Here is a 22,622-nt window from a genome sequence, read left to right as displayed (position 1 = left end):
GAAGTCCAGATCACTGACTCAGTGTAGTACCAGTCTGCTGGTATTGGTGCTGACCCACCAGAAAAACAAGGAGCAGAACATCAGAGGCCTGCCAAGTGAAACATCACAGTCAGTCCAGTATCAGAAGGGAAAGCTGGAATGAGCTCTGATTAGGGAGACCTAAGAGGAGAGAGGGAGCGCTTTGGATCCATTCCTTAGCCAAGCTGGTGCAGCCTGCAGGCCTCGTAGGGAGCTCTGTCCCTCGCAGCCCTTCCTGCCAGAGCCGATGGTCGAGTTGGAGCAGCTGCTGCTCGCTGCAGGGGGCAGTTGGTAGATGGCCCTGGTAATGGAGCTGGTTCATGACTCTGCTCCCAGCAGCCCTCAGCTTCAGGCATTTCAGTGAGGACTGAGGTCTGTCTGTCAGCACAGAGAAAGAACAAGGCTGGGCTTCTTTGTGGCTCCTGGGGCTGTGTGTGTGTTTCAAGCTCTCGTGGGTGCCCTTTGCGCTGCGAGTGCTGAGACTTTATTGAGATCCTTCAATGTTTTGGAACACACTTTTGAACACTTGGAATGGTCCCTGTTCTTTTAAGGGCAGGCTTCAAATTGCCATGTGAGAGTCTGCCTTTCAGGCCATTTTGACAGTCCCTGGTAGAAGGGGAATTGCTGTCCAGGGGATAGGTGCACAAGGGCCAATATTGACTGAGCGTTCCCTTGGCTTCCCAGATGCCATCTGACCAACATCTCCAAGAGGGCTGCCCTGCGTGGCAGGAGGAGACAGAGGAGAGCCTGTGACCATCGGGCAGGTAGAATTCCTCTGTTTGTAAATATGTTTATAAATTCCTATGGTTTTATTTATCAAAGGGTATAGTTCTGTTTACAGATTAGAGTGTTCTGTTTATATGTGCATATATTGATGGATCTGTGGAGTTAAATGGGGATATATATTCATTTAGAGAAGTGATATATTTTATTATAAATTTACACTTAGATTTTTTCAGAGTTAAATTTTTATTTGTGTAAATTTTAAAAAAAAATATATATGAAGTTTCATTTATAAATGAGTATAGATATATAGTAAGAGGAATATGAGTGTTTAGATGTATAGATTGATGGGTAAATTGCTGTTTGTGTAGGCCTAGGCTGCTTTTTTACCTCTTTTCCCTCTCGGCTGCCTTTCTCACCTCTTGCTTTTCCCCCTGTGCCCCCTGTGTCCCCTCTCCCTGTGCTGGGTCCGAGCTGGCGGCCGGGCCGGCCAGAGCAGCACTTCCAGCCCCGGCTGTCCCTGGAGCGGTGGGAGCTGCCGCTGGCCCCAGGCACTGTCCCCTGAGGAGCTGCTGAAGGACGGTGAGACAGAGGGGGCTGAGGGGGCTGAGGGGGCGGTGGCGCTGAAGGGACAGGGAGCCTGAGCTGCTGCTGGGGCTGGGGGCTGTGGGGCAGCCAAGGCCGATGGTGGCACTGAGGTGACAGGGAAGTGGCACAGGCTGAGGGGCTGGCAGGTCTAAGGGGGATGGGATGGGATGGGTCAGAAAGGGACTGAGGGGATGAGAGGACTGTGAGGGCCTGAAGAAACTGAAGGGGGCTGGGGGTTCAGTGAGAACATGGCGGGGCTGAAGGGATGGATGGAGCCAGCAGGGAGCACAGAGGGCTCCAGGACTGCAGCTCTGCCAGGCCTTGGAACCAATTGCCAAGCCTCCACTTTTGCCCCAGCTGCATGGAAGACCTCGAGGACAGCCAGAGACTGACAGGAGCCAGCAGAGAGAAGCTGAAGGCCAGCAGCAGGAGCAGGAACGGGGACCTGCTGCTGCCAGCCTGGAGAGAGCTCAGGTGAGGCCACAGGCCCGGGCAGGCAGGGTGGGGCTGAGGGCGGCGTGGGCTGTGGCCGTGGGCACTGCCCGGCGGGGCAGGAGCGGGCCCTGCCCGTGCTGGGGCCGCTCAGCCCAGCTGCCCCGGCCGGCACAGGGGCTGTCCTTGGCCAAGGCAGCTGTGCCAGCAGGGCCCGGCAGCTGTGCCGCCTGTGCCGGGCTGCCGGGGCTGCGGGACGGTCCCGCCGCGGCTGCGCTCACCACAGCCTGGCCCGCTCGCCTGCTTTTTCTTTCTAACCCTCCTGGGGAGGCTCTGAGATTTCCTCTTCCCTGAGGGAAGTGCAGCTGCTGCCAAGGGAAACGTCCCCGTACTCACTCAGTGTTCCCTTTGCTTGCCAGATGTCCCATCTGCTGTCCCTGTCCAGGAGAGCTGCTCTGCACGGGAGGAGGAGACCGAGGGAGAGGCTTTGAAGATGGGGCAGCTGGGATCCCTCTGCTTGGAGCTCTGTGTAGACATGTCTAGAATTGCACATCGAGATGGATTATCATTTGGATATGTACCTATGGGGCTTGCTATTTGTATAGGAATATTTCTGTATGTATGGTGTTTAGTAATGTATGCTGTGTATATATGTATACATACAGATATATTTGTAATTACATATATGTATGTGTATATATATATAAGTACACATGGATGTTGTTATATCTTTGTGTTTAGTTCTGTTTCCTATGTATACAGTTGTGTTGCTGTTTATTTCTGTTAATGCAGGTATAGGCATATGGGTCTTTAAATAGTTCTATTGGTATTTGCATAGGTATATATGTCTATTTTTATACTTTTATGTGTATGCATATGTATAGCTGTATATTTGTATTGATGCATTTGTATGGATATTTAGCTTGGCACAGTGATATTTTTCTGTATTTATAGATAGGCTTGTGTTATCTATCTTTTTATATCTTTTCTTTATAATTTGTAATATTCAATTTATATTTACATCAATATTTTTATCTGTTTGCATAGCTATATGTATTTAGTTACATTTCAACATGTATAGAGTGGTATAGTTGTATAATTCTAACTGTTATATGTATAATTCTATGAGGTTTTGGTACAGGGCTATTGAGAGGGGAAATGCATATTTTTGTATTCCTGTCTAGGCTGTATTTCTGTATGTACATTTGTAGTTATATGTAATAAATTAAGTTGTTAATCGCCTAATTGATCTTTGTGTAGAGTGAGTTGTTGTAGAGGTTGGCAATAAATTTAGTTTTGTTAACTGAAGTTAGTAGTTGTGTATTTTTACTCAGAGTGGTTGTAATAATCTAATAAATGCCTGGCTTAAACCTAAATTGGGGTTTGTATAGTTCTGTATTGTCAATGCAGGTGTAGCAGTTTGTAATAAATGATATTTTTCAGCTGAAATTGGTTCTCCCGTATTTGTGGATCAGCAGTGTGGCTGTGGCAATCTGCAGGAAATGCCATTTGTCAGCTGCGATGGGTGTTGTGTGATTTGTGCTAAATTGGTGTATTTTATTGAATAGTAAAAGAGGCAAAGAGAAATCAAAAGAAAGGAAGAGAAAGAAGTGTGCATGGGTGGTGGGGGGATAGGGAGACAGTGACAGGGCTTTCGTGTGACAGCATTATCACCCATCCAAGGGCCCCAGCCATGTCTCGCTGCTCTCCTCCATCTGCTCTCCTTGGTGGTGAGGGTGCCACACCTCACTGCCACACGTCCCAACGAGTGTGGGATTCCCTGGATTAACAGATGCTTTGGCCAGGTGGGAATGCCCAGGTGCCTCCCTTGCAGAGGGCCAGTTGGACACTGTCCCTTGCTGCACTGGGGGTCTGTGGCATCATGCTGCACTGCTCTGGTGCAGGGTCTGGGCACCCCTTTGCGGGGCCCTTTGATGGGGCACATCACCCCCTCGGTGGTGGACGAGCTTTCTCCCTGTGAAGGGCCCCACAGCTGGGCTGCTCTGCCCAGCAGAGGATGGGCGGCCACTGCCTCTCACCAGAGGCTTTCCAACACACACCCCAAACCTCTCTCCCCCCAGGCTTTGGTGCCAGGGTCTGTGCGAACCTGGCAGCTGATAGCCCTGGGGCTCTCATCTTCACCCTGAAGGCATTCAGCTGGTGCTTCCTGAATGCCCCTGAGCTGTTACTTTATCTCCTCTTTATCAGAGAACCCTGCAGGGCCTCTCAGAGCCCCATTCAGGGTGTGGTGGTCATCTCCGCAGCTTTTGTAACACAGTTCTGCTGTAGTAGGCCAAAGTCTTCCCTGAAAATGTTTAAACCACAAAGGATATTCAGTAGTTCAGTCTCTGGCACCGCGGAGGACAAATCTGCCCCCCCTCCCACGGGCAGCTCTTTAGGAAGTGCTCCAAGTGTCCCCCTGAAACTCATCCCAGAGAGCAGAAGCCAGCAGGGATCCGGAGCCAGCTCCGCTGCCTTTGGCAGCACTTTGGCAAAGGAGCTGCAGAAAGGGGTAGGCATCAGTGACTGTGACTGCTGCAGGCTGGGGATGAAGGAAGGGCCATGGCCACAAGTGCTGAGATGCCCCAAAATCCAGGACCGCTGAGAAGCAACAAAGTCTCACAAGCACTGATATGATGGAAGCCCTTTGTGCAAAGGTCCCTGAAGGAACTGCCAGGGGAGTTGCTGCTAAGATCAGCAGGAGCAGCAGGCAGCAGGATCTGCTCCTTTTCCTGGGTCTGTTTCAGGACACAGGCTCTGATGAGCCCCGGACCAAAGCAATCCCATTCTAAAGAGAGGCTTTGCAGTTGAAGTCCACTTGTATTTAGGGAAAGAAGTTCAGGGAATGAATGACTCCCGTGCCAAAGCACTGGCAGGTAACTGGGGCTCTGAGAGGCAGAGCCTTTAGAGGGAAAGAGAGATCAGGCACTCACATGCCTGAAACTCCTTCAGCTGGTTTCTTTAAAAAAGGAAGCTGAGGAGAGGCGAATGCGGTCCTTTGAAAAAATATTGTGTCTAACAAGTCCTGAGGGAAAAAAATGTAGGTAACAACTTGGCCTTGTTTTCATAGCCTGTGTCGTCTGCAGAGGAGACATGGCATGTGCAGCTTCCAGGAGCACAAGGCATTGCATGGAACCGTGCACGTGCTCAGCAACTCAACCCCACTGCTGCACTTTGTAAGGACAACAATAGCAGCACTGCTTTTCTACAGAGAAGTTCAGTCACAGAGTATAGAATACAGAAGGTCTTTCAGAATGCTACTGGATGTTTGGCCTGACTGAAACCTACAGATGTCAATGTATGTTGTGTTTCTTTGATATTCCTCTGCTAAAGGCAGCAAATATAAATGAGTAAGCATCTCTAAGCTCCTAAGCTGCCTTTCTACACACAAGTGTCTAAAAATGCCTGCAATTGATCTCCTCTGTTCATTCCTTCATCTTATCAAAGAGCACCATGTACGGAACCTCCTTGCACACAGCCACTCCTGGCTTTTGATCTGTGAGCAGCAGGAGAGGCCATGAGTGCTGCAAAATGTTTCCTCCTGCGGCACCCTCCTTGTTGGGTGGAACAGGGGGAGATGGTGCATAAGCCCCCTAGGCAATGGCTTAGAAAAAGATCCATGCAAATACTCTTCCAACTTGGGAGAGTGAAGATGTACAGCAGTCCAAAACCTTCTGCCCACACAGCAGTCATCCCTCAGGTGTGTGCATGCACACCCACCCACTGTGCTTGCTCTTCTCAGCATCTCATGGCTCCTAGTTCCACTGAATCGGGATGAATTGGGATGAATTGGGATGAATTGAACTCGGCAGAGCCACCAGTGGGATGTCCAGCTTGTCATGAACACTCACGTGGCAAGGCACTGATGCCTTGTGAAGGCTGACCTAGACCAGAGACTAGACGGAGCTAAAGAATAAAGCAGGTATTTATTAAGAGGCCTCAAACAGATCCACTTTGGGCAGCATAAGCCAAAATGGCCACAAAAATGGACAACAGGTCATGGGGGTCTCATACTTGTATAGGTTTTGGTCCATTAGCATATTGGAGCTAATTGTCCAAGTACAGCTTTAGCCCAGGAAGTCCCATCCTTCTTGTTTCCTCTCTTCAGTCCACTCAACGTTGTTTGTGCTCTTGGGCCTGAGGTCTGGATTGGCTTTCCTTGGTCCCCAGCTGGAGAAGGAATTGTTTTGTCTACCTGTTCTGTGAAGAGAGCTTACAATCCCCTAATATGAAGCCTAGACTTACACACTAAAGCAGAACAGAATCTGAAAAACATAAAAGCTAAAATCTGAGGCACCAGCACAAGACAGAGCTCTCAAATCACTTACATTATCAGACATGCTTGCATTCCTGCTGGGCCCTGAGGAACTCTTAAAAGCACCAAAGATACAGAAAAGAGGTGGAAAAAATTGGCGTCATGCTACTGCTGATATCCTCATGGAGGAAAATCTGTTGAGTTTCTTAAGGTCACCAAAACTACAAAAGCTGCTCAGCACCAGTAGCCCAATTTGAAATGGTTTTATTGACTCGGTGAAACTGGAGTGCTAACTGTGGACTGGCATTTGTTAAAATCAACTGCCCAGACTTGGAGTCTTCCCATCTTTTATTTTGAAATATGAGAATATAGCTGATGGGCAGAAAAATAAACAACTCTACATACACATCCCTGCTGGGATTCCCTGAGCTCTGTGGAGCATGATCCAGGCAGGGGCTGCTGCTCCTGCCTGAAACCTCCCCTCCAGCCTCTTCTCTCTGCCAGCCCATCTCTTGGAAAACACCCCCAATCGCCACCTCCTTGAACAAAATGTTCACTTTCCAAGTTCCTTTACTGCAGGCAGGTGAGAAAAGTATCCACCCCTTAAAGCAACTGCTTTCAGCAGTCACAACCCTGAAATATCAACCTCCTTCCTTAACCTGCCCATGGGCAGCTCCCACCAAGAGGCCTTTTGTCCAAGGATAGCCACAGAAGAGCTTGAGGAGGGAGCAGTTTGGAACACAACTGCTTCAGAGTTTAAACCTGCCTTTATCAAAGGAGCACACACCAACCTGTCCCAAAGGGAAAGCAGGCAGGAAAGAGAAGCTCCTCTCCCACAACAGCAACCTCTGTGCTTCCTTCTCTTCCAGCTGGAGAGTTTTCCCAGTAGGACGGCTCAGAGTGGAGGTGTGCACACAGACAAGAACAGGCTCTGATGTGGTGTTAACTCTCCTCTCTCTGTTCAGGGCCCATGTGGGGAACAGCCAGCATGCGGTGTGGAACACAGCCAACCTGGGCAACTGCCACCGCCAAAAATACATCTGCACCGATGAGGGGCAAAATGAGTTTACAATCCATCAGCACCAGGACATCCCTTTGCCACAGGGGAGGAGACAGACCCCACCTGCCTTAACCACCAACGGGAAAGCAGAGTCTCTCAACACTGCGAGGACCTCGGTGCTGCAAGAGCTGACAGAGCTGGAGAAGCAGATCGAAATCATCAAGCAGGAGCTGCAACTTGCCATGGACAGGAAATCAGAGCTGGAAGAGTATGCACGACAAACAGAACAGCAGAGCCCTAGGCCAGCATATCTGTGCCCTTGCCCTTTTCTTCCTTTCTCCCCTTCCTCTGGAAAATTTGTAACACACTTTTGTAATGCCAGAAAGGGCTGCAAAAATAAACCAGGCAATAAGCTCTTCAGGAGAGCAGAACTGCAGCAGCCCACAGCCACTGCCACCCTCCTGAGTTCTCCTCCTTTCACAGCAAGTTTCTTCTTCTCCTGAAAAACACCAGCCATTCCCAAGGGACAGGAGAGACAAGGAGCATCCCAATGAGAGTTCCTCGTTTCTCCACTTGACAGTACAGTGAGGTTTTACTTTTTCAGCCCTTTCTGTGCATTAATTAAAAAAAAAAAAACAAAAGAGAAAAAGATACCAAAAAAAAGGTTTAACCTGTTCATTGGCAGTATGTCCCTTTGTTGGTACATTTTTGTTGTGTTCTGTGTGGCTCTAGTCTCTGTCCATGTGAAGGCTCCTCACGGATGCCTCTTGATGGCAGGTGCTGTTCTGTGTTGGCAGTCCCTTCCCTCCTGGCACAGGCTCACAAGACAAATTCCTGGTGGCAAACCCACCACGCACCATTCCCTCAGCTCTGTCAGCACAAACGGAGGTGTGGCTGCTCTGAGGCTGTGGTGAAGGAACTCACCCCGCTTAAAATACCTTGGCAAAACCCAACCCATCACTTCTGTCTGCCTGGGAGCCTAGGCTGGGCTTCCAGCCCCTCCCAGGGAGAAGCCGTGCAAATACTGCACTGACAGGTGAAGGGATGGACTCACAGTGGCACAGGACAAGGATGAGAGGGGAGAGGGGGCACTACTGTAAATCAGTATTTACCTCAAAAAGCAAAATATTTGCCAGTGTGAAACTACTCCCTTAATATTCTCTGTCTTAAGATGACAGTAAGGTCCTTTCTCACAGATGAGGCGACTCAAGGGGCTCTGGACCATGACTTATTCCCATAGCAAGGTCCCATCAAAACCAAAAGGAGTCACCAAAACCACCCTGTGGATGAAGAATGAGAATTGTGGTTTCAGAGGCAATGTACTCAATGGAGCTCTCTCCCTTCTGGGTGATGAGGGCAAGGAAGGGTAAGCTGTTCAGCATCTGAATAAACACTGCATCAACCCAACTGACTGTGCTTTTTAAATAGGGTTTCTACCAATTTTTAAAAACCACTTCTCAACACATCCCATATTACACAGAAAAAGAAAGTTTGTAACGCTGCCTCTTAACTGTGCTCTCCCAGATAAATCACCAAAGTAATTTTTACCCTCCCTGTATCTCCAGTCACCTGCAGGGGTTGCCCGGGGTGTTCTTGATTACTTCTGTTGCCTTTCCTTCCCCTCCCTCTCCCCTTTAGATAATCAGATTTCTAGAAAAATTTCTAGCTTTTTCTACCTCACAACCTCCAACATCACTAGTTTAGAACAGATGAGGATTGTTCTTTTCATTAAAACACAAGGAAAAACGTATTTCAGTCCAATTTTATAATTATTTTCATCAAGGCTTTTATGGCCTTATCTCCACACACATGAGCCCAGACCGAAAATGTTAATCATACCTTCAACAAAAATGTTGTTCTTCAAAGCTCCAGACACCAAATCCTTCAACAAATCTGACTTCATTTAAAAGCAAAACTAGAAATGGAAACATGTCAACCACCTAATAACTACTGTTAAGCAAGTGTTATTTCTGGTGGTTCTCTGAGGAGCTTCTCCCATGTCAAATGCAGCACAGGGATTGCTCTGAATTACTGCACCACCAGCTGTGCCTTTTCAGAAAAGACCCAAGTGACTGCTGCCTAACAGAGACATATTTTGGCATGTTATTTTCTTGTTCAGCCACTGCTCCAGCCTGATCCCCTGGGGACAGGGGATTGCTGTGGGCCTCTGTGGGAAGGGGAATACCACAGGCACACCAGTGCCTGCAGACTGTGGCACAGGGGAGGATCTGAAGCTGCATGGGAGACTGGAGACAAGGCTCTTCTTTCTTGCCCAAGACACTGAATTTAGAGAATGTTTTCATAAAGAATAACACCACCGCTTCACTTCTTTGCCCCAATACTTACTAGTCCTGAAAAATTTTAACTGTTTCCATCCATTCTGTTTCTCAGTGGTTTAATTAAAAGCACAGAGAAACTCAGTTCTTTCAGAAATCAGCTTGAAATAAGCTATTACTTTAGAACAAAACCAAGCCATTTTTCTTGCTAAGGGAGGACAGGAGGTTCCAAAAACTCCTCTGTGAAACTGATGCAGATTGTTTGAAGCATCCATTTCCTGCCAGGAGCAGAGGGAAGCCAACCCAGGCAGTGTGCACACTGAGTTCAATTTCAGTAGAAAGGGGATACAAGAGAGGCTGGGGAGGGACAGAGGGGCTCTGCAGCTCTGCTGGGGCTGTTCAGTTCAGGCTGCTGCTCTCAGCTGTAAAAGGAACTCTTGCTGCTGTAGCAAAGCTGTGTGAAGATGCAGACAGTTTGTTCCTGAGCCAGGTCCTTGTTGAGATGAAGAAGCATTTGTACCCCAAAATCTACCAGCAGCATTACCACACCATTCATTAGCCAACTTGCTGCCAGAACCTGTAATCCCGGGAGCAACTTCCAGGGGAAGGGGAGCAGGTTCTACTCTCATTCCTTCTAACAGTTCTTACACTGGGGCAGGAGCTCTCAGCAGCCCAGGTTCCCCTTGGAAAGGCAGGATGCCGTGTTCCTTCTCACTTTTCAGGATTCCTCATCATTTACAAGGCTTTACTCATATATTCTGAATGTTTCCACCAAGATAATGAATAGTGTAAGAGCATGTGATGAATTCCTTTCACTTTGGACCTAGTATTCCCTGCAGGGAGGGAATGGAGGAAGGCAGGAGATTCCATGCTTCAGGGAAGGGACATCCAGGAGACAAACCTCTGACAGGTGCACCTTCCATGCAAGTTAGGTTTACAGGGAAAACACTACACCCTAGGAAGAAATGACACAGATCAACAACTTCCTCTTTTGATTTGAGGAGCAGACTTCCAATGCAGCCTCCAGGTCAGGGAGCACTGAAACTCCAAGCCACATGACATCCCTGACAAAATTCCCAGCAGCCGTGACAAAATGCAGCATCCTGGCGCTCCTGTTGTGTCAGGAATAAGCTGGGGATACAGCCAAAGGGACAAAAGTTGCTCTAGCTGAGCATATTTTGAAAGGAGAGGAAGGAAGAAATCATGTGTCTCTACTGCAGTTTAAAGCTCGCAAGAAACGTTTCCAAGAACTGGACAAAGGATGGGAGAACAGACAGTACCAGAGGCAGCAGTACCAGAAAAATAAACCAAACAAGAGCTTCAGTAAGAATTTGTACATAACAAGGTTAATCTTTGCGGTAAAGCTGCAGCAAAGGAACCACCAAAAGTCCTTTTCTGAGAAGGACAATGACAGCAATGCCTCAGCCTAGGAGAAGGTGAGCACATCAACCAGGGCTCGTCAGTGGAATGCTATTTTCTAAGGGTCTCCAAGATCTCTCCTTTCTCCTCTTCTGGATATTTAGATGTGTGAGTTTGGGCAAGGGTTTCCTAGTGCAGCAGCCCTCAGGGGTTCTTGCCCTGGCTCAGGAAGATACACAGGTACCTGAGGAGTTGCTCCACTGAGTCTACAGATTCAGTTCCTTGGCCTCTCTGGGGCCTGTTAATTGGGAAACTCTTCCCTCCCAGGAGCAGTGCCATTCCTTGATGGGATTTAATTAGCAGAGCCCTCAACTGAAGCTCTCACTGATCTCTGCTGCAGCTCAGCTTCTATCCCACCTAGGCAGCACTTCAGCTGCATGCCCCCACCTTGGCAGTGTGAAAGCAAGGGATGGGAAATTTCCTCTCAGACACAAAGAACACACAAAAACCGAGGGCAAGACCAAAGGCACAAAGCCAAGAAAGGAATCAAGATCCAGAGCTGTTTCTTTCCAGACCCTGAAGGCCCCTCCCAGGAGACACTGCAGCTCAGGCAGCAGAAGCTGAGGGAGGGAAGGAGGGAAAGGAGGGAAAGGAGGGAAAGGAGGGAAAGGAGGGAAAGGAGGGAAAGGAGGGAAAGGAAGGAGGCCGGCTCGGCACCAGCGGGGGCTCTGAGAGGGCCTCAGCCGATGTAGATCCTGTGGAACTCGTTGGACCCAAAGGCAGCATTGCACTTGGGGCGGACACACAGAGACACACAGGCACACAGACAGACACAGAGACACACAGAGACACACAGAGACACCGACACACACAGAGACACACAGACAGACACAGACAGACACAGACAGACACAGAGACACACAGACAGACACAGACAGACACACAGACAGACACAGACAGACACACAACAGGAAAAGGACTTCCCACTTTTCCTCACCCGCCTGCTCTCCATAGCAGTGAACCCCCAGGACATTGTAATGCTCATACAGCAGCCTCAGCTTCCTACAATGACAGGCCCCTTTGAATCCTGATGCATTCCCACGCTGGTGAGAGGAACACTCCATCCTGGACTGATTCTGGTGAGGACAGGTAATTCTCTTCAGAGCAGCTCCCATGCTGCTATGTTTTGCATTTTGGAGCAAAACACTGTCAGAAACACAGCACAGTTTTAGCTGCTGCTGAGCAGTACTTACACAGCACAAGACCTTCTGTGTCTCATGCTGCCCACCAGCAGGTAGGCTCAGGGTGCCCAAGAAGCTGGGATGCCACACAGCCAGGACAGCTGATCCAGCTGGCCCAAGGGGTGCTCCATACCCTACAGTGCTGTGCTCAGCAATAACAGCTGGTGGAAAGGAGGCAGTGGGAAGATGTTCAGAGCTGCAGCATTTATTAAACAACAAGAAGGCCTGATGAAGCTTTGCCTTCCTGGAGATGGCTCGACTCCTGCCTGCCCCAGGAAATAACCAATTCATTCATTTCTCCTTTTGCTTGTATGGACATCTCTGCTTTAACTGTTCAGCTGCCTTTATTCAGCTCACCTGTTTTCTCACTTTGTCCCTTCCGATTCTTTCCCCTTTCCCTCAGTGGGGGAGAGAACAAACGCTTGTGGGCAGCTGCCTGAAATAGATAACCCACACCTCCATCTCCCCACCAGCTCTCTTGTCCTCTCTCCTTTTTCCCTATTACCTGTGTTCTCAGTGTCAAAACATCTCTGCCAGCTCCTCCTTTTCCTCTTTCAGCAGCTTATGGATCTGGTTGGACTTGATACCATCTGACATCAGCTGGAAGTTGGCATCATCCTTCTCCCGCAGCTGCTGCATCAGGATGTTCTGCTCTTGCATGTCTTCAAAGGCTTGGCCTGTGACATCCATTTCCAACAGCAGGGCCTCTTCCTCCTGCAAAAGCATCAAAGGCTCTGGCCAAACTGTGCCCTGGACCCCCTAGAGTGAGCCTGAACATTTTATTCAGAGACACCAAAGCTAGCGAAGATGGAGGAAGATTCTTGGTGTCAGGGAACACCATTATCCCAACAACCAGGAAAACGAATTCCCTACAAGTCTGCACCACAGCAGAGATACTCTGAAGGTGCAGAGAAAAGATGGTCACCTGTCACTTGTCTGGCAGAATCAGGTTTGACACAGTCCTTGCCAGAGCTGGGCAGAAACCAACACCCAATTCCCAGCAGCTGAACAGCTGTCAGGTAACACCAGGCCAAAAATTCTACATGTGGGCAGCTCGACAGCTTCCAACTAACAGGCTGCCAAGCTCCTTCAACTCACTTTGGCCACTTCAGCACTGACAAGGTAGAGCAGTTCTCTTCTGCAATAACAAGAATCCAAAGTCTGAGAAAGCACACGTCAGTTCATTGGCTTGCCTCTATCCTGCTGAGGTGGTCCTGCTCTCTCATTGGATTGAGCCTTTTTTAGCAGAAGGATTGTACCACTTCCATGCAAACATATTCACTAGATGAACTGAGGAGGTAGTAATTCTTAAAAAGAAATTGTAATCTCTTTCCCTAATGGCTGATAAAGCAAATTCTCTTCTGTGTGCTTCACCAAGCTCACATGTTTAACTGTTTATTTAATGCTTAATTGTTATCAAACATTTCCCACCATGGCCTGCCCGTGATATCGTAGAGCTGAGGCTGGAGGAGGTTATTTTGCTGCTGGTTCTTTTGCTTGCTCAGTTTTCTTCCCCTTTGGTAAACCAGCACCAAGCTCCCATCTCTGGCCCACACAGATATCAATTCCTTCTCTCTTCCTGGATGTAACCTGAAGGCAGCTCCTCCAGTTGCCCCAGCCAAAAGAAAACTCATCAGGAATTTCTCACCTGCTTAGCCATGGCAAGTTTCTTCTGTAAATATTCAATCTGTTCTTCCACTGCTTGGATCTTGCAGAGGGCATCCTCATCAGCCATCTTCTTACTCTCCTTTTTCTCCTTGTCCTCCAATTCTTTCACCCTCTGCCTCAGTTCTTCAAGCTACAAGAACCAACCAGAAACAACACTAAACACAAGGATATGCCCTGAGCATTGTTCAGAGCCTTTTTTCTCCAAAATTCTCTGAAACGCTCAGGACTGCCTTCAAAGCATGGCAAAAAACCCCAGGTTGTTTTGACAGAGTAGTACAGGCAGATGTACCATTGAGATGGGCTGCAGGCCCAAGATCTTGACTTCCACACCTTTGAAAATTTCACAGCTTCTTTTATCAGACTAGGAACATCAGTCTTCTGCAATTGTACATGGATGGATATGGGCTCAGAGAGCATCTGCTCCTTTAAGGCCATCTGGTCAAGGACCTTCTTCCAGACAAGCAGGAGATAACAGGAAAAGGAGGAGGTAAAATAAAACATACAGAGATACAAATTTGGCAGACAAATGGTAAGGGAGGCAGTGATGAGAATGAAACCTGGTCAGTCACACTAACTGACGAGAGCACACAGGAGTGTAAAAACCCTTACTCCATCAAGGTTATCTGAGTGTGGGAGAAGGAGAAAACCCAAAATAAAGTCTACAGAGACACAAACCTGACAAAACAAATACAAAGAGAGGAAGCAAACCTCTCCAGTCACAACAGCTTCCAAAAAACTACAGGAAGCACCTCCAGGAAGGTCAGCTGGGACTTGGTAACTGATGACACTGTAAAGCAGGAATGGCTCCTGAACTGGGACAGCTGTGGCAATCAAGAGCTGCTCAAATCCAGAGCAATGTGCAGGAAAATGGAGACCAAGGATGAACAATTTGGGCTTAGACAGAGAAGGATATAAAAGGAGCCAGTCCCGTGGGAAATATGGGCACTCAGTACACATTTGTCTGGCTCAGCCTTGCCCATGATCACCACAGCCTGTCCTGTCCTATCTCCTTGTATCTTTTCCTTACACATTTTCCTAAGTAGAGCCATGTAATTGAACTCTACCCCACGTGTGTGTGCTGCACAGAGGAAGTGCTGCCTATAGGTGAGACCTGCTTGTGAAGAAGGCAAGAGGGGCTTGGAACCACAGGGGTCCCAAAGAGAGGGACATGCTGGAACTGAAGAGAGCTGCAAATGGGTCTGTGCCAATGAACCTAGAGATTGTTGTGTGAGTGTGCCTGCACTAGCACCCAGCCCCTGTTTATCACCAGACCATTCCAATAGCTAAAAGTGACAGAGCTGAGAAGACAAACAATCCTCAGTTCTGAGGAGAGAAACAACACAGTTCTGCTGCAGAGTACTTGAAAAGAAGTTTAAGTACCACATGAAAAAGAAAAAAGGAAGAGAAATCAGAAATACCTCAGCTTTTGCCTTCTCAGCTGCCATGAGCTGCACTTTGTCTCTCTGCTCTTTGGGGGCAGAGCAATACATACCTAGCAACAGTTTCATCTCCTCCTGGTTCTCCTGGACCTTCCTAGAGAAAGGGAGACAGACCACAGTGAGAACACAGCAGCAAAGCCGCTGTTACACAGCCAGCACCCCAGCCTAGCAATATTCTCTAATCTCCCACATGGATATGGAGTCATCCTTGGGTCATCTTATCCTGCTAATATCAAACAGCAGCTGAATACAGGCTGGAAATAAAACATGTTCAGACACACGGGTTGAAATGCAAGAAGTGAGCTGGAGATGAAATAGGCATCCTAACAATAAGCTACAAACTATCCACCTCTGCTTTGGGAACCATCCACAAGGGGGAACTGCTGTCTCCTCTATTAATAACCTGCTGCTGTGAACTTCTATGCTATTGTTATGACAGCAACAAATCAACATTACTTGACCCACACCGTGAAGTATCTGCTTTGGTAATTCATGCTTTAGGCTACTGCCCTGACCACATCACAATCAGATACAGAGGGTGTCAAGAAACTCTCTTGGTTCCAAACTCCAGTCATGCTGATCCTGGAAAAGCAAGACCACGTGAACACCCCAGGCTTGGGCACTGCTCCCACAGGAAAGGGAGAAACAGCAACTCTTCCTTGAGCTCAGCCTTCAGCTGCTGGATCACTTCAGCCTCCTTCTTTCTTCCATCTTCATGCTTCCCTTTCTCCTTCTCTTTGGACTCTCTCTCCTTCTCAGATTCCTTCTGCTTTTCCCACTCTCGTTCCTTTTCCTTCTCTTTCTCTTTTTCTTGTTCTCGCTCCTTCTCCTTTTCCTTCTCTCGCTCCCTCTCTCTTTCCTGTCTCTCCCACTCCCATTCCTCTTCATCTCACCTGGCCTTCATCTCATTAACATCTTCAGAAGCAGCCTTGGGAACAGTCCCTTGGGCAGAAGGATCATCAGGCTCCTGCTTGATCTCTGCAGGTTCCTCCTTTGTGTCTTCAGTGCTGGACTGGGACTGGAGAAGAGCACTGCCACCGCGAGAGCGGATCTGGCCTGGAACAGCAAGAGAGATGACCAAGAAAACAAACCTTTAAGTTCTTTGCCAGGAGTCTTCCTCACCCCCTTCTCCCTTGTCTTCCCAGATCCATGCTTCCATGGCCCCTTTTCATGGAGCACCACACAGCTAGAAAGGAGGAGCATTTGTTTGGTCAAAGGAAGCAGCAGAGCGCAGAGCTCCACAGAAAATTTCACTGCATCCTGCACAGCGTATCAGAAGGGTTGGTGCTCCTGGCAAGGGTGACAGCATTCCCCCTTCTCCTAAGCACTTTCTCCTCTTTTTTGGCATCTCCTGCTGTGTTACCTTGCTCAGGTCAGACTGGGCCTCTCTCAGTTTGCGCTTGTATCTCAGCACCTCTCCCTTCAGCTGGTGCTTCTGATTCTGGAGGCTGCTGCTGAGGGGACGCATCTCCCGATTAATGGGGCCTGCAAAAGCAGAAACACCTCTGCAACAAACCACACTTCTGTCAACCTTCTTGAGGACTTTCATGGAGATGGAAAACAAGCTCAGTGACAATGACAAAGAACAAAATAAGACTATCACCATTTTGCCACGTAACAGAGCAACACAAAACATTTGCAGAAGGAAAGTCATGCCAGTTTTATACGCAACCATCATTCTTTGCAAATTCACAAGCCTTAAGTTCCCATTTCACATTCTTTTTATACCCATGATCCTAAGGGAAACGTGGCCTGTTACAAAAAAAATCTGATTTAAATGCAACTTCAGATGTCATTTATTTCCTCTGATGAAATTTAAGAAATACTGCTTTGCTATCTAGATTGTCCTTACCGACTAGGAAATAAATCTTCCCCCCACAAGTCATTTTTAATAATGCAAAATACCCTGTCATAAACCAAAGCGTTAGCAAAATGTATCTATTATGCAGCATCTTATGAAAGAAGTCCGATAACATGGAACTGGCCTCCCGATAAAACAGGTGAAGAGCTTTGTTTGTTGAGATGGGAAGACCTGCTGGAACAAGTATTTAACAGTAACAAAGAATCAAGCCACGCATCCCAGTGCACTGTAGCCCCTAATGGGCATTGGTGGCTAGGTGGTATTTGTTTTTAGGCACAGCAGAACACCACCATACCTGCTTGCTCCCTGGCAGCAAGTGTCTGTTCAAACTCTATCCTCAACATCTCATACTCTTTGTGGACTTGTGCCAGGGTGTCCTCCAGCTGAATCACCTCCGTGCGTAGCTTCTTGTGAAGGCTGACCTCATCCCTCTGAGGAGCAAAAAGGAAACAGAACTCGGTGCTTTGAACCTGGAGTATCTCTCACCTCATCAATATCAGGTACCACCAGAGCCTGACTTATTGCCAGCAGCGTCTATTTCCTGAGCATTTGCAGAGGCACACAGAGCCAGCAGTGATGGCTGGGGGCACGACAGAGCTCCCAGGCTGGGGGAGCAGAGGTGTTACCTCCATCGGCTCCACCTGGCGCTGCTGCGTGGCGCGGGTGCCGTGGAGCAGCGTGCGGGCCTCGTCAAGGTGTGCCTTCAGCTGCAGACTCTCCTTGTACAGAACAGAAAACTGGGACTGCACGCAGCGGTACTCCGGGCTCTCCTTCACAGCCTCTTCCACTGCCCCTCGCAGCTCATCCTGGGTGGGACACAAGAAAATGCCACAAAAAGGAAAATGATTCCCTTGCCTTTGCATTTGGTTTCTGTCTCTCAAGACAGAACAATAAATCAAGCTGCCACAAGCAAAGACAAAAGTAGAACTTGAATAGCACTGCTGTGAAGTAGGTCCAAGTGATACGACTCAGTACCAACCTTAAAAAGTGTCTGTGTTCTCTTCATGCGCTGGGCTGCTTCTCTCGCGCAACCACGAGGGAAGTTTTTCACTCTTGGGTCCTGAAATAGTTTCTCTCAAAGATATGAACTTGGAAAACATAGTAAATTGTAAACACCCAGATCAGTAAAGACGGACACATAGAAAAGTAGGAGAGAACAGAGAAAATGCACATGCAAGTAGACATTAGGTCAGCCTTCTACCAGTAAAACATAATCACTGAAAGAAAGAGAAATAAAATAAACCCAGAGGTATAGAACTGAACTCCTAGGAGAAAAAGTTCGCAAATTATTGTGACTAGCAGCAGTGAAAGAGACACATATATACATGCATTCAGCTTAAAAGTAACAGCAGGGGAAAAAAACCCCTGTAAGCTAAAGACCACTTCTCCCTAAACAAACTCATGGGGATAAACAGAATTCAGAGGTGCCTCAAGACAGTTTTCAGCATCAGATCTCTGGATTTAAGTTCGTGAGACAGACATTTCTTGTAACTGGCACGGACCACTAAGATGACATTTGGATTATTCTCTCCACCATATACTTATTTACCACAGCGTCACAGCTTCTTGTGTTACCACTTTTAAAACATCACAGACTCACAGGCTGTCTCCTATTTATACATCCCCCACAGTGGGGAAGACAGAAATTCTTTGACTCTTTCAAGAGCCTGTCTCCCCACACAAGTTCCCTGATTGTTTCTGTTCTCTGGTTCCACTTGCACAGGACGTGGGGAAAGTGGAAGAGGGATCACTACTTGTAAAGAGATGAAAACAGTTTTAACCAGATCTGGTTAAATGGACTCCAAGGTCAGAACGGGACACGGGCAGGAAACAATCACAATTTCCAGCGCTGGCCGCGCGTTGTCACCAACGCACTGAGCTGCAAGTGGAGCCACAGACTCGCTCAATTGTACCTGGAGCAAAGTGGAACACAGCTCAACAGCAGGCTCCGAACAGACGCTGCAATGAGGATTTCTGCAGACACAGCGCTGCAAAGCTGAGGGCAGCCCATCCCACAGAACACCTTCATCCTCACACACCTACACACGTCTCACCTTGAGCTTTTCATTCTGTGTTGTTACTTCCTCAACATCCTGACCTAGTTCCTCCAATTCATGAAGGCGATTCCCAGCAAGCTCTTTCTTCTCTTCCAGCTCTGCGTTCATCTCCTCAAACTGCTGGGATAAACTGCTTGTCAATCCTTCTCTTAATGTGTCTCCTGAGAGTGCTAATGAACCATCTGTTCACGCAGTACCAGCAGCTACACCCTGAGCAGTCAGGTAACTTGACCAAGCCAGACAGAGTCTAATTCCACCAGCTGTTTCTTAAATAGAAAACTCATACACTGACAAAATGGCTTGCCCAGAGTCACCCAGCTTTGTGGCACGGGATCTAAAAATTATACAAAATAAGTATTCAAATTCTGTTCAAACTGTGGCCCTTGTTCTCCTTCCATTTACTCTTCCCCTCGCCCACAACCAAGCTCCTGACCTCACCTTGCGGGCATTGATGGTGATTGTTCCCCCACAGAGGATGCTCCCAGCTCCATACACCTTGTAGCCTTTGGAATTTACCTGCAAAAAATGCAAGACATTTCCTCAAGACCCAATGAAACACTGACAAGACTGATGCAGCAGGTCCAAGACCAAAGAAGGAGCACTGCAGATTCTCAGCTCTCCCAGCAAAGTCCCAGAGAGGATGTCACACAGCAAAGTCCCAGAGAGGATGTCACACACCAGAGTCCAACACTACCCCCACATCCCAGGGCTCCGGCCGGCGCTTACTCGCTCCAGGACGTCGGCCAGGTGGCGGCTGAGCCTCTGCTCACTCTTGTGGATCTTGTCAATGTCCCACTGAAGGTCATCAGTCATGGTCTCCAGGACAGACAACTGGGATTCTGCTGTCTCCACCCTCTCTTGCAGCTTGGAGAACTGCAATCAAAGGAGTGCTTCAGCCAGCACATTGCATAGAGTCAGCTTTTCCTGCCACTGCTCTGGAGTCATTTTTCTCTTACTCATCATGTGCTTTTCATCTTTTGCTGTGGTGACAGACTTTTCCGCAAACTGAATTTTACACTGGCTAAATCTCAAGACAGCAACAAAATTAAGACAAAACTGAAAATGGAGAAAGAGCAGGAAGCTGGTAATATCTGGCAGAATACAGAGGCAGCCACCTCAGTGGATTCAAAGCCTTTTTTGGATTTTAATCTTTTCAATCCCTACGTCCATCTGCTCTACAGAGCACCTAAGTGCTCAGAGGTCTAACGCTGTGCAAGACCAGCATAAACACAATTTTTAAATCAACTGAAATCTCTCCAACATATGCTGCTACTAATGGGAATCCTGTAACAGCCAGGATCATCCTGTAACTGATATCATTACACTGTCAAATTACACAGAGAAACCAAGGAACTGAGAATGACAGGAATGTCACCTCCACTGTTCCAGGTGTCTACACAGCCACCTCAGCATCACGTGCCCCCAGTTTCCCTGCTCTCCCCTCTTCTTTAAAAGTTAAATCCATTCAGTTCCCTGAAATACTTCTATCCTTTCCTTTAGTGATGTAACAAGCAAATCAATCTGATTTCTACAGAAAATCTATCTACAGCTCTCCACAGCAACAACCCTTTTCGTAACTTTCAAACCATGCTCTTCCTGTGCCCATCCAAGAAAATGAAGTGCCTTCCAATCCACGGGAACCATAAATTATGCTAAGCAGGAGCCTAAAGCAGATTTCTTTCTCTCTCCTATTTATACCTCCTGAGACATGACTCTGTGCTTCTCCTGAAGAACATCAGCCAGTTCCTGCAGCCGGTCCATTCTTGTGTGACAGGTAGGCATTCAGCTCCACTACTGCTTCTTCCATCAGTGAAATATCTGAAAGGTGCACAAAGAAAAGAAAATTAATGGAAATCAAGCTTTGATTTCTGAACAGCAGGAATTAAACCAATGAAAAATTGTTTTTACTCCTGAACAGCAAAATACAGAGAAATAAGAAAAGAGAAAAGGAGATTTCTGGGTCTAACTTCAGTTTAATTGACCTCTGCCACAGGTGCTTCCTGAGGGCCTGATCTCCACCCACAGAGAGCTTTGACCTGCACTCCATAAGCAAAAGGCTCTGCAGTTTAACAGTGCTGCCCTATTTCTCACCCGTGGGCCATCCCTTCACACCAGAGATCACTTCAGCTGTGTCTGTGCCAGCAACCCAGCATGCCCAGGGACATCCGAATGCTGCCCAAATTCATGCATAAACCTGCTGCAACAGGTGGCCCAGGGTGACACACCAGGCCAACACACCATCACACCATGTGACAACCACAGCACCAGGGTGACAGCTGAAACTAGAGCACCTGAGGACAGGCTCACCTGGCACCAGTGTCAAAGCTACTACCACAAAGTTTTCGACTGCCAGCCAAGGACAGCAACACTTCCCTACACCAATGCCAGACTTGGTCAGAGCACACAGAAGGCACACCGAGCATGAGCTGATATCCCACCCAAGGTTTCTTTCAAAATATTCAAAATCTAACCTTAACTCCACACCCTCCTGCAGCTGAGATTCTATCTCCTTGCTGGCACTGCTGGCTAGACTGGCCAGGAAGGAGAATGCTGGCCCCAGTCCTTCCCCTGGGAACATAAAAGGGTTAAAAAAAAGTGTGTTCTAGAAGGTAGCATATCACTGCTCTTCACAATCACCAAAAAAGTCTCTGTCAGCCTTTAGAAATGAACATCAGCACTGTCCACAGCGGAAATCCACTTTTCCCACTCTCCCCAGACAGGTGCCTCACCTCGTTCCCTCTCATCTTTGCGCTCCTGATTACTGTCAGAGTCTGGTTCAGGTTCTGGCACCAGCAGTGCTCTTCTTTCAGACAAAAGGTCTCCAAGACCTTGGTCCAGGTCAAAGCATTTAAGGATGATGCGGACCTTTTCATCCAACTGAATGATGGGACAGGCAAGGCAAGACAAGATAAAGAATGGGTGTGAACAAAAGGAGTGCAGTGGTACAGGGAGACAAGAAAACTGTATATGAAGTAACAGAGGCTGTTATCAACCTGATTCCAGTAGCGGTGGATGATCAGCAGAGAGGCATCGTGGGTGGCCTGCCGACGCTCCAGCTTCTCAGTGTGCTCCTGCAGCTCATCTTCGGTGGCCTGGTGCTGGTCGAGCATCTCCGCCAGCTTCCGATTCTTGGTCTGCAGGGTCCGGATGTCCAGCTCCTCCTGGGCACAGGCACACAGGCCAGGTCACAGAAGGGCTCATCCTGACCCCAGAGACATTTCTGCCTCCAGATGAAAAAACCAAAAGATGGAGTGGGGCTATGCAAGGAAGACATACCGTTTAAGGAACACCACCAAGTTTAATGGTCTCCACAGTGGTGCCTGAATTTTCAACCCCTGCCTTCTTCTCCGGAGGTGCAGAAGGGCCAGGCTTTCCAGCCGTCCGTTTATTGCCAATTCCAGACATGGTGGCTGAAGTGCACAGATTCCCACCTTCTCCAAGTTCTTCCTGAACATGAAAGAACACTATCCAAAAAAGGCCAAAGACGCATCCACGCGGTCAATTTGATTTGGGGTTTTTTACATGCTGATGCATCACCGTAACAAAGAGCCCAAAACAGAGAAGATCATGGAACTAGAGAGATTTTGAAAAAGATTTGTTGGGAGGAATGGATGTAAAGTGGAAGACAGCTAAGGGGGACTGTAAATCGCTACAGTGACCTTGCAGCTGGGAATAACCCTGGACAAGTCAGTGATCCTCTGGCAC

At 48.0% G+C, this 22,622-nt stretch overlaps 1 pseudogene; it reads right to left on the bottom strand.

Moving 5' to 3' along the window:
• Window positions 1–11,390: 11,390 nt before the first annotated feature.
• LOC132322449 (E3 ubiquitin-protein ligase BRE1A-like) lies at window positions 11,391–22,365 on the bottom strand (annotated as a pseudogene).
• Between the last annotated feature and the right edge of the window lie 257 nt (window positions 22,366–22,622).

This window comes from Haemorhous mexicanus, chromosome Z (assembly GCF_027477595.1).
Source record: "Haemorhous mexicanus isolate bHaeMex1 chromosome Z, bHaeMex1.pri, whole genome shotgun sequence".
In the NCBI taxonomy this organism is placed as follows: domain Eukaryota; kingdom Metazoa; phylum Chordata; class Aves; order Passeriformes; family Fringillidae; genus Haemorhous; species Haemorhous mexicanus.
This window is presented reverse-complemented; position numbering and strand designations above follow the sequence as displayed.